At 39.6% G+C, this 12977-nt stretch overlaps 1 long non-coding RNA gene across 3 annotated transcripts; it reads right to left on the bottom strand.

The window, feature by feature from the left end:
- Nucleotides 1-7813: 7813 nt before the first annotated feature.
- Nucleotides 7814-11712, bottom strand: LOC125261937. 3 transcript variants are annotated; one of them, XR_007183472.1, is made up of 5 exons: nucleotides 9572-11712; nucleotides 9017-9075; nucleotides 8808-8892; nucleotides 8510-8715; nucleotides 7814-8399 (listed from the first exon to the last, which is right to left on the bottom strand). It is a non-coding gene; the product is annotated as an uncharacterized LOC125261937 (long non-coding RNA). The 3 variants fall into 3 exon arrangements; XR_007183473.1 differs by lacking the exon at nucleotides 9017-9075; XR_007183471.1 differs by having other exon boundaries at nucleotides 8808-11712.
- Nucleotides 11713-12977: the final 1265 nt, after the last annotated feature.

Genomic DNA, 12977 nt, shown 5'->3' with positions numbered 1-12977 from the left:
GCGTATTGTCAATGCATAACCCAGTTTATTCTAAATCAATTATTTTCAGTTTGACGGAAATGACTCCCAATTCATTGGAAAAAAAGTAAAATGCGGATATAAGCAGCAGAATAACACAGAATCTGACTGATAGTGGCAGTAGTAGGGTTAAAAGCAAAGTTTAAGTTTAAATGTATCTTTTTTGGTTCATATTTATAAATATAGCCTAATTGGCTTGTAATTATTACAGAGAAAACATAAGCAAAGTTTTAGAATTATTAATATCCACTATTTTATGTTGTTGACAACTAATTTATCTAACATGATCATAAACCCTTTAATATGACTTATAACTACAGTGACATATGGTTCAGCATATAAAAGAAACTGAATCCAGTTTAAAAGACGAGTTTATCACCTGAAGAGTGAATTTCCGGTCTCTCTGGATGTAGGCTGTGTAAATCTCTGTGCTGTGTTTTGTAGACTGACTGTTTTGTAGACTGACTTTACAGCTGTCAAAAGAATAGCTTATATTATGTGACTTCATCTGGTACATGTCACATACAACATATGCAAATGTTTATTGTTAAATTAATGAGTTCCATTTTGATCCAAAAGACAGATGGAATAGGCCTATATGGAACATGTTAGTTTAAATGTTTGGGATTTTTTTATATGCATATAAATAAATATAATTAAAAAGTTCATCTATATGGTATGATGCACACAAATAAAATGAGTCAAAGAAACTGTAAAGGGAGAAGAACACTATATTTCGAGGTACAAGCATTTAGTGATATTGGCACTGATTTTCATTTGTAGTCTTACTATGTTTAATTTCACAGAACTTCAGTGATTTAACTTTAAAACTGTGCACCAAGAAGCCATATTTTCTTCAACAATTATGAACTGATCGTAAAATTTAAAGGGTTAGTTCACCCAAAAATGAAAATTCTGTCATTAATTACTCACCCTCATGTCGTTCGAAGGTTTGGAGCGTCTGTCAAACTGCCAAAGTCACGTGATTTCAGTAAACGAGGCTTTGTTATGTCATAAGTGTTTCGAACCTTTTAGAAATTTCAATGGTTCACGTGACTCTGGCAGTTTGATACACGCTCCAAACCACTGATTCAAAACAACAGATTCGTAAAGCTCCGAAGCTTCATGAAGCAGTCTTTTGAAATCAGCCATCACTAGATATTGTTGAAAAAAGTAATTATTTTGTATGTTTGGATTTGTTTGTTTTTGTTGTTATTGTTGTTGTTTTTGGCACACAAAAAGTAAACAAATATTATTAAAAAGTAAAACAATGTCTTGTTATTTTTTGTCAGTTTACCTTTCAAAAGGGAACTCAACTCTGCCTTTGATCACGCAATGGGGAACCGTCACTCGTGACAGGTGTTCGAAATGTCAAGAATCACAACAGTCCAATCCTACTGGCCGGCGACAGCCTATGACGTCATACGGTGCGAACCGTGATGTATAAAGGGAGCGCCTGAGGAAGCAGTCAACATCTTCTCGTCTTTTCTGGACTGTCTTGTTTGTGCCATTGTTTCACAAACTCCGGTAGGGAATTAATCCATTTATGTCTGCAAACGTTCAGGAGAATGTGTTCATCCGTGTCCCAGGGGTTTGACACTTGATTTACATGTTTCTGGCGTTTTTCTGTCTGGAGAGGAGCGAACGCATAGACGGTGCTTGAGGGCGCCGTCTATGTGTGTTTGTCTATTGTTCATTGTGAGCGTCTCTCCTATTGGGACGCTCCGTTCTCATTTGGCACTCTTCCAGAGGGAGGAGGTGTCTGCATCTGTGCCTGGTGTTTGTAGTCCCGTGTGTGCTGAAGCAATACAGCGGCTGCAATCATAGGGCTCGCAGGTGAGCTCGTTGGGAAGTCTGAGAGAATTATATTTTCTCTTGGCTTCCCCGGGGCTGACGAGGATGTGTTGGATGACGGTAACGTCCGTGTTTGATGTCACCGCGTCCGATAGCGAGCGCTCCTCTGGCTGCTGGGTATGTGAGCTGCTGTGTTTTTGGGACGCACTTTTCGGCGGGCTGCAGCTGCCATGAGAGCGCGTTAAGAAAGGGACCGCGCGGACGGCTCAACGAACGGTTCCTTTCTGTCCATGAATGTTGCAGCTCCCATAGACTTTCCATTCTCTCCTGATCTCAGCATTTGAGATCGGGAGGGCATGGAAAACCCCCTGGCCGTTCAGATTTGGATCTGAGCCAGACAGACGGGAGGAGGAAGAAGTGAGAGTGAGATGGGTGATCGACTGTAAACACTGTTGCGTTTATAATCGATCCCCCAGCTATTTTAAGGGCGATTTATATCTACCCTCTCCTCTTCTTCTTCTTTCACCTCCCATTTATATATATATATATATATATATATATATATATATATGTGTGTGTGTGTGTGTGTGTGAATATATACATATATAGGATGTATGTATTTATATGCATGTGTATATTTTATATCATGCTCAGATACTTCTTATGATCAGACTGATGGCTGGGCACATAGTAATTATTTTTGTTGGCCCGCTTTCTCGGTTTGATAATGAGAGGATCTTTTAGGCTTAAATGAACCCTAGATTCTTTCTTTTCTATGTAAAAAAGAGTATTGGGATCTTCTGTCTTTTTAGCCGCAGGAATATGAGATGGGTCTATTTTATGTCTTTAAAATAAGACCTTGTTTTCCTGTATAGTTTTTCTGAGCATGTAGTTTATCAGGAGGCTGGCCCATCTTGAGCTGAGTCTCTGAGACAGGGCCAGAGGTCCAGTATGGCCGCTCGGGCACCTCCTCTTTTCAGAGCAGGCGCAGAGACGGCTGGACTTGAGGAGGAAGAAGCATGTTTGAGGAGGTGATTGATCACGTACACCAATAGCGACTGTGATCAATTCCCTCTCGCTGCGAGGGCAACATTGCATTTGCCCTCGCCCCTTCTTCCTCCACCTCCTGAGTTTGAGTTCTTTCTACTTGCTCGGGCGTTTCTTTTACAGTTAGGCTGTCGGCTGGCCTTTTGATAAAATTTTTTTCTAAAGGCCGCCTTCTGGCTTGATAGTGAAAGTGCTTTTAGGCTTAAAAGAACTTTTGATTTCATCCTTCTTCATGCATTAAAATAAGGAGGGAAAATCTTCATTCTGCATTCATAGGTTTAGGTGTTTGTTTGTTACATCACCCTTATTATTACTATCCCTGTGAGGTTGTATAGTTCCTAGTTCTGGCCTCCTCCTGAGGGAGTTGCGGGCCGTATGCCCATTTCCCCTTCGATGTGAAAATGTAGGTGCTATGGCTGAGGTTAACCGGTAAGGTTATAGGTTGTTATTAGCCTTCCTGGTGCTGTTTTTCCCAGGTGGTAGGCCCTTATCTTCGAGAAGATGAGTTATGCAGTGCTGCTAGGCCCCACTTTTTAGAACTTTTGTCATGCTTATAATATCTTCACATGAGCCCCTTGAATTATATTCAAGTTTCAGATTACGATGCTAAATATTCTAGCTTTCGTTCTCTAAGGGTTCATTACAGATCTCAGATCTGTTCTGTGAAACATTTATCCTGTTTGGATGGAATGTATTACAAAGCATTCGCGTTTGCTTTGAGGTTCTAAGCTTTAGCCCTACATACATATGTGAGCTTACTCTAGTGCTGCCACAGGTTAACGCCTGTTTCTGTGATAGCAGGCTGTGATTAGCCTCTATCTATGAACGTGGTGTTTTGTTGTACTCCCCGGTTAGGGTTTGTGTTTCACTGAGTGCATCACCTGTTGGATTGCACACTCAGGTTGAGTGTAGAGAGTCTTATTCTGGTTAGAATAGCATGATCTCTGTTAGCTCCCAGTCGATCATGACCACAGCAGCTGTTTTGCATTTGCTGTTAGATTGTTGGCTCTTTATTGTAGCCTCTCTCTTAATACAGCTTGTTTTTTGGGCGCTGTTTGCTCACGTATTTTAGCACTGCCTCAGGCTTATGCTCACGTTGTTTGAAGTGGTAGGCCTTGTAGGCCTTCCTTAGACCGTGATAGCATATTTATGTGTACTGGTACATTACCTGTTGTAATGTGTAGGCTTAAGCTCAGGTTGTGTAGCTAGTTACCCACAGTTATCGTGTAGGGTCTAGAGCTGGTCCCCTTTGAGCTTGGGCCCTGTTATGACCACGAGCTGGCGCCACATGGTTCTTAAAGTAGTAGGCCTTGCCAGGCCTCCTTTGTAGCCTCTGTGTTGGCCCAGCTGGGTTGGTTATATCTAGACTTGTTCCACCGCCACCGGCCACGCCCACCTCCGTATGAATAGGCCGTAGGTCAGGCCTCTCGTTGAGTTCTGTGGCGTAGTGTGTACTTCTCCTACCTAAGGGTTTCTCAAGTACTTAGCCTGCTGGCTAGCCTTAGTCATGAAGCTACCACTGGTTGTTGCCATGTGTTCATGGAGGTTGTAGGCCCTCATTAGGGCCTCCTTTCAGTCTGCATGTTGGCACAGCTTTGTGTAGGTTTCTGTGTGTCTCATCACCATGGATGAGTCGTGATTGCCACTAGCTGACGCCACGTGTTTTACGAGTTGTAGGCTTTTGCAGGCCTCCTAAGTATCACGCTGGAGTTTGGCTCTGTACTCCTCTCGCTTAGAGAGTAAAAGGTGCTTTTACTGAGTATGTTTCTGAGTGGCTTGTCTCTCGAGGTGAGCTCCTGTATTAAAACCAACTGTTTGTCTGGTTTTTATGCATTTGCTTCCTTGAGCTTGGTTTTCCTTTAGCTCTAGTCAAGCTAAATAGCTACCCTGTCTGTTACTCGGTTCTATTTTGCTCCTAGAACTTTAGTGGCCGCTAGCTGACACCGCGTGTGACAGGTAGGCTTTAAGGGCCTCCTTTGGGAGCATGCTGGCTTTTTCCCTTTAAGTTTTATATAATTGTGCTTAGCTCCCTAAGCCGGTCATTGGTTGTAGACTTCTGTGAAGTCTCCCGTTCAGACTGGCCCCAGGCTGGTTTGCGCTCCCCTGTATCAGGGTTTTTCTAGCGCACAGCCTTCTCAGCGCTTTAATCAGAAGCTGAGTAGATCCTAGGATGAGTGGTTTTACTCCCCTCAATACGAGGGTTTTTAGCGCTCAGCTGAGTTCCGCTCTCCGGGATGCCCATCTCTGCGTGTGGGTTTGAGTTGCTTACTGCCTTTTCACAGTCGCTATTTTGGAGTTTGCGCTTGGAGATTCTGTGTATCAGACAAGGTTGGCCAGGCTGTGTTTGGCTTCCGTTAGATTAGTAAGGCCTCCTTGGTGCCGTCGGGGTGTCCCCTCTAGTGACTGGCCAGGATTCCCTTTAAGGGACCACTTTCTATGGTTTGTTGGTCCCAGATGCCTTGAGCAGCCTTGTTAGGCCTTTCACGGAAGGCCTCTTTTAGGCTCAGCTTGGGCTGTTGGCCATAGGGAATGCTGTCACTGACAGCCTTGGAGAAGTTGCTCCCGGTTTTTCCCTGGAACTGCCGGATGTTTGTCCAGACATTTTGGGCATGCACTCTCCTCTAGCATGGTGGCGTTGGTATATCGTTGGTATATCTAGCGCAGAGTTGAAGTTCCCTTTCGAAAGGGAATGTCTCAGGTTACGCATGTAACCATGGTTCCCATAGCGCAATCTAGCGCAGAGTCTCGTCCCTGTTCTCAGGGAACCATGGTTACATGCATAATCTGAGATGTTTTTTGACTGGACTTGACAAAAAGACCATTGCAAATTTGATCCTCATGTTCAGAAGTAGCACAGGTGTTTTATTTGTTGTTGCTGTTTTCCTCTTTCCTTCAACGATTCTGCCTGTTAACAGCAGGTGTTCATCACTAGTGCTTGATTAATTACTTAATTATCTCAATAACCTCCCTCTTGAATGGTCTTGGTCTCGGTCTTGGAGGGTCTGGTCTTGTCTACACCTCTGGTTAACTTTCCTGACACATTCACTGTGTTAAAATCATTGACTCAGTGAATGTGTCATTCAGACTTATGCGCCCTCCAGAAACTTGCGTTCTGCAAGTGAACGGCGGCTTGTGGTGCCATCACAAAGGGGCACAAAATCACTCTCACGAACCTTCTCCGGGTCTGTTCCTGGCTGGTGGAATGACCTGCCACGCTCTATCCGAGCAGCTGAATCTTTAGCCACTTTCAAAAAAATGCTACAGACGTATTTTTTTCGTCAGCACTTGACCCAGTAATAGTAGCACTTACCTTGATTTCTATTTTCATTCCATCTATTTGTGTATTAATTAAAAAAAAAAAAAAAAAATCCTTGCTACGAGCACTTTACTGTCATAACTCTGACTTCACACAGCACTTACATACTGTTGTTCTCATGTTGATTTGATTGATTCTACTGCTCTCATTTGTAAGTCGCTTTGGATAAAAGCGTCTGCTAAATGACTAAATGTAAATGTAAATGTAAATGTGTCAGAATTAACACAACAAGTGTTGTCCCTAAACTCACACACTGATGTGTAAGAATTTAACACATTTTGAGTCAGTTTTAAAACATCCTTTCTAAGAGTGTACAAAGATACAGTCATTGCTTGTTTATATTTTTATATATAATTATTTTAAGGTATGTTTTAATGTTTTTTTTTTATTTAATTTATAGTTAATTTATTTATATTTTTCACATTACCCTGAACATCTATTCACTATTTCATAGAGTTTTGTCACAATTGTTATTTTTCTTCTAAAATATGTGATAAAATGGCCATAATATTATATTATGACCACAATAAAAACATGCATATTAACCTGAAAGCTTAATGTTAAATATTCCTAATTTCACTAGTAACTATAGTAACTACTGTAATTTTAAGTTTTGTGATTGGTGGATGCTATTATATACAATTTTGTCATTGGTTCATTGTAAGTTTGGATTTTGTCTGTGGCTGCGTCCGAAATCGCCTACTCAATGAGTAGGTACTTAATTTCATTAAGTACTTACTTAACGAGCGCTAAAAGAGTAGGTACTTAACAGCCAAATCTCGTTGAGTATGAATGAGATCCGAGAATAATCCGCCATGTTGACGTTATCACAAGCGCAACAACTGAAAAGATATGAGTGACAGGTTTATTTCATCTGTAAATATCTTGATATTGATCAAACTTGCTTATTTTGTGATCTTGTTGAAGAAACAGCAGCCAGTAATTTTGTAATTGTAGTACAATTAATATATATTTGGGTTAATTTAAAGTTCTTATATTTTAAACTACTAATGTGATTTATTTATGTTACAAAAACCCAAATTCACGTGAATGTATTGTTAATTTCTTTATTTTATATGCAAAAATGTCCATCCACAAGCAAAAGTGGCATAAATATCATTTGTTTTTCTTTTTCTTGTGGAATTAGCTCTAGTTTCATCCCTCAGGCTAAATTATAAACAAATAAATAACTTTTAAGCATTATGATGTATTCAAAATATTTAATCTTGTCATCATGCTTTGTCTGTGTATATAATCTCAAACTATGATGTATACAAACCCATATTTGTTTGTTTTTTTGTCATTATTATTGTTCATTGTTAAAGATACAACCATGGTATTTTCCCTTATCTTGTATGTAATTGTAGATCCTGCAATAAAAATAAAGATATGAGTGACAGGAGCACTAACACCTCACAGCATAAGTAACTCCAAACCCTACCTAGAGCGGTTTTCCTCAGTGTTAGCGATGTCTGAAGCCAAAGAAGACATCAGACAGCTGCTCGAAGATCTCGCCTTTGGAGAAGACTGATTTATACTCCAAAAATGTAAATATAACTACTTAAAATTAAGATGACACCAGAATGAACTGCTTTTCTAACACACCCCAACACTTACACACAATAATGATGATAAATGCTGACCAAAACTTAATTATATTACTTTTCATTTTACTTCTTTAGTAAAACAAGCAAAATGTAATGTTTTGTCATATGACAGCTGTGCATGAACACACACTAGACAAATACAGCTGATGTGAATACATCTCCATTTACAGTCAATTCATGCATTAATTCATTGCTTAATAAAATATATACATTTACTGATAGCATAATTAATAAATAAGTAAAGAATTAATAAAAGTAATAATGACAAATAAATGCATATACAAGTCAACAACACACAAAACAAAGCTTTATTCAAATGTATTGATCTAACAATCACGTATTTACAGCCCTGCTGTCATCTCAACACGGCTGTGCCAATTCTGCAGCTTTATTCTGATCAAGCAGCTGATGAACACCTTCATCATCATGTCCCTCACTGCTGCTCTTCTCAATGGAGACATCAGTGATCCAGAGAATGAGGAAGATGATGATGATGATGATGATGATGATGATGATGATGATGGACCCCTGAACCCCTCATCCTTGGAGCAGGAGTGGGTGAAGATGTGCGGGACAATCTGCTGCTGCAAACATTCATGTGCTCTCCATCAGCATGACTAAATAAACAGATTAAATCATTTTACAATTAATTAATGTCAGCATTCAGTTTCTTGCATATTGCATTTCATATTTTTACAATTGCTAATTTTTGTCGTAGCTTCATTACATTTGTGGTGTGGTCATCTAAACCACTGAGCTGGTCAGCAGAAGGTTGCTGGTTCGATCTCTGCAGCATCTCCTCCAGTGTGTCCTTGATCGAGTCACTTGAAAGGAGGAGTGATGGAGGGTCTCGTCCATGACACTGAACCATTTCCAGGATCTGCTGTGGCTCTCCATCCTCAGTGCTCACACCAGTCTGAGGACATTCACATCCTACAATAATGCACAAACATAATACAAAAGCAGTCATTTTAACAGCACAGTGTCATTTGATTTGTGTATTAGAAGTAACAAAATGATCTTACTTTATATTTTGTTTAGGGTTTTCCTCTTTTTTTTCTAACAAATGCCACCGTCAGGTTTTCTTGCAGGTCCTGCTCCACAAAAGCTCTGCAGCAAACATACAGACATCAAGAGCCAGAAAAGTGCTGTAATAACTTTAAATTACAATAATTAAAATACACTAGACTTTAGATTTAAATAAACTTTGTATTCATTTCTGTAGTATCCTCACTCAAAGCCTTTGATGGCATCATTCCTCTACTGGATAAACACACGTGTGCTCATCTGTCCCTGTAACATCAGACAAGATTCAAGTTTCCTCTGAGATTTATGAGCTCAAATCTACATTCACATGTTGATGATGTGTTAACTCACTTCTTAACCAATACTTATTTTATTAACAGTTAATGGACAAATAAAATAGATTAAACTTGTGTAGTTTCTGTAGATTTATTTACATTATTTTCATTCATGTAATGTAAACAGTCTTGACAACAGTGATTAATAGCACACAAACATCACTCATAATCCATCTCTCATAAGTCATCATATTAAAGGAGATGTTCGTGTCAGATGTTAAATAAACATTTAGTAAACATGTTTAAGATATGGTTTAGAATATGTAGATCCTCTTTGGAGATTAAGTTATGTGTGTTTACTAAAGAATCCGTTATCTATAGCCTACATAATCGTGTTTTTACAGTAAAATCACAACTAGCATCTTCACACATTCAGCAGTTTACTCTACAGTAGTTCAAGAAACGTGTTTTTGGTTTTCAATACTCACATTTGACAGCATCCGCGGCACTTTTCTCCTCCGTGTTTGTTTATGACGTATCCTCTCCCGTGGCCTCCTGGGATAGAAATGTATCCAGCGAGGAATACTTCAGAATCTGGGCGGAAGTAGTAGATCATCCGGGAACTCCTCGACTACTATTTTATGATTACTGAGGTCTCTGACATACTTATTCGCTCGCCTACTGCTTTCCCTATTATAAAGTAGGTAAGTAGGCGGTTTCGGACGCACTTTAAGTAGGCGCATGTCCGAATCTCGCGAGAATTATTACGTCACCCAGGTAATTTTCGCCTACTCTTTTTGCTTCGAACATACTTATTCGCTCGCCTACTGCTTTTCCCCTACTAAATAGTAGAGAAGTAGGCGGTTTCGGACGCAGCCTCTGTTTGTACTTAAAGGAACCTACACACACCTGTAACCTTTTAGCTCTGACGAAGGCCACGTGTGCCAAAATGCGTTGTCAAAAAGTCTTGATCTTTTAGCTCCAGTTTTTTGTTTATTTATGATCCCTCCATGCCACAAGTTGCTGGTTTTGTTCAAAAAATAACTCTAATTTCACCAGTATACATTCATGTACATTATTAGTGCATTCTCATAAAGGTAAACTACCTGTCAGTGGATAGGTTACAGTATATAAGCTTAATGATGTCACATGGGGGGGAAAAAAATCATTACTGGGAAAAAATGACAGACTGGTAGAAAGCATTTATATCTACTATATCTGATGAGTACACTCAGAATTAACTTCACTTTTGTATAAATAAACTGACTAATCAAAAGTACAACTAAAAGTCTGTTTGTGGTGTTGCATCTTTCTAAATAAAATTGGATGACAGAGTCAAAAAACACGTGTTTGCCACTTCACACTGCAAAGTCCATATAAACATTATGACAAGGTACATTTAGACAGAGCTTTTAATGTGAAACTGAAGTATAATCACACAGGAATCACAATGTTTATCACATGCTTCCATGTTATCTTTTTGACACAGTGTTGCCATTTGTGATAAGTGGACAGCTGAAGAAAACAGATGTGCCCAGTGACATACTGTCATGCTGATTTTGCCATATTCCTGGATGAACATATTTTGTTGATCCTGGAACAACATTCCTGCCCGAAAATTTAGTGCTCACCCTGTCCCTACCAGTGGCGATTTCTTTAAGACTGCAAGGGAAGCTCGGCTTCCCTTATAATGTCACAAAATTAATGGTCAAATATGTACTATTGTATTAACATTTTATTGACTAAAAATGCGTTAGAAAACGTTCATCTCAAAGACGAGTTCGTTCAGAATCAGTTACATATAGCAGGTCGGCTGACTCGATTTCCTTCTCATACATTCCCGCAGCGTCACAGTGCATTTCCCTATTGAAGCCCAGCGTCCATTGACTTCAATGGGGCTGCTTTGAACGGTTTTTTTCAGCGCTTCGAAACTAGACGGTCATTGGATAAACGCTGCGATCAGTGGCGTAACTTAATAATGATGGGCCCCAGTGCAGGCTATTACGATGGGCCCCCTTGGCTGCACTGCCTGCACTGTCTGTAGTTACGCCCCTGTGTGGAATAATTTTAATGGTTTTCTCAAAATATTTCTAAACACTTTTGGTTGTTACTGCCATTTTTGATAAAATACCGGGCGGGAAGAAACGGGAACATTTAGGGGTGTAGGCCTATAAATAGTCAACAATAAGCGGTAGAATGTGAATGACGTGTGATTTACAATTTCAAACTCAGCGCATTTAATTTGATGTTTCCAATGTTTCTGTCGATGTGTGCCCACACATCATAGAAGATCTGATGAACTGATAGATCACTAAATAAAATAATTCAATAAATACATATTTATAAGCATTTATCTCAAAATAACTATATAGACTTTAATAACTGAGAACTGGCAAAAACAAATCAGATCGCAAATGCTAGGCCTATCTCATGAAACGAAAAGGTGAGTCCTTATAATTTCTATAGCCTATAGGATACTTTTTTCTTAGAAGTGAATTGTGACAACATGCCCCAAAGGTGAGGCGCATTAAGATTAACATGACCAAATGACAGCTTAAAATGTTACCTTATATAATAAAAAAATATCTAAACTAAAACATTATGTCCAAAAAATTAATTAATACAAAAATAATAAAAATGGCATTTTTAATCATTAAAAATAGCCTATACAATGTTTTGAGTTTGATAGCAAACACATCATACAGCTAGGCTATACAGCGTAGGCTAGTTAAAAATATAATAATTCATAATTTCTGAAGATTGACTGTGAGTCATTAGTCGCCCTTTTCTCATGGTTTCTCAAAAGAATTTATAAAATTAGGCTATAGAATAGGCTATAATAGCACCCCATCTGCACAACTGGGATTTGCTGGTTAGCATTAAATAACAGTCTCAACTGTTAAATAAGATTAAATAATATCAGATTTGTCTTATTTTAAATAAACACAAAAAAAAAAACAGAGATGGAAAAAAATAACTTTAGAAATTTACTTTTGCGTTGTAAATGTTCAGTGATATCTGTGTTACTTACTCCGCGTTAGGTTGTGCACCGCGCTCCCCTAGCCTATACGGTGCTATTCTTCATTTAATCGAGAGTCTGGTGATTGAAAGTTTACGGCAACATTAATTCAAGGTGAGAAAACAATTCTAAAGAAAGAGCAAGAAGGTTCACTCGGAGTGCACAGGACAAGGCTTGAGCTCGCACACGTATGTGAGCGAGAGCATGAGCCGTGAGACCATTATGAGAACGCATGCACGTCATTGTGAATTGCCTAGTGAAAGATATCCGCCTGAGAGAAAACAGAGAAATTTGCGCTCTACTCTCGTGTTACAATTATGTTCTCTCACATTTGTCATCAAAATAACGCAATAGAAACGGCCTCAAATTAATAAAACGAGAAGAACGTCATTTAAATCGGTTTTATTATTATGGGTTAAAAATGAATGTATAATATAGCATCCTGACGAGACACTTCATCGCCAGGGGCCCGCTTGCGATGTGGGCAGGGCCCGGGTGCGCAGCGGGCCCCCCCGCCGCACGGGCCCCAGTGCGGCTGCACTGCCTGCACTGTCTGTAGTTACGCCCCTGGCTGCGATTATGTCCCGCCCACGGACGCTCAGCGTCTCTGGGGGTGAATGGGGAGTGGGCTGGCCCGGACTCCAAGCTTCTGCGTGATGATTGGAGGGTCTGTCGAAAGACTGCATCTCCTTTTGACTGACAGCGATTCTGTACTATAAGGAATCACTGAAGCTATTCGCGCTCAGTCCCATCGCGGATTTCTCAAGTTCAGTCGAAATAAAAACTGCTGCAACCTATTTCTTTGATATTTGCTTGGCGAAATTGCTTGATTTTCATCATTTCACACAATTATACACCACATTCCTTGTTTCAGT

The sequence above is a fragment of the Megalobrama amblycephala genome, unplaced genomic scaffold, assembly GCF_018812025.1.
Source record: "Megalobrama amblycephala isolate DHTTF-2021 unplaced genomic scaffold, ASM1881202v1 scaffold532, whole genome shotgun sequence".
NCBI classification, from domain to species: Eukaryota; Metazoa; Chordata; class Actinopteri; order Cypriniformes; family Xenocyprididae; genus Megalobrama; species Megalobrama amblycephala.
The sequence above is the reverse complement of the archived record's forward strand: the minus strand, read 5'-3'. Positions and strand labels throughout refer to the sequence as shown.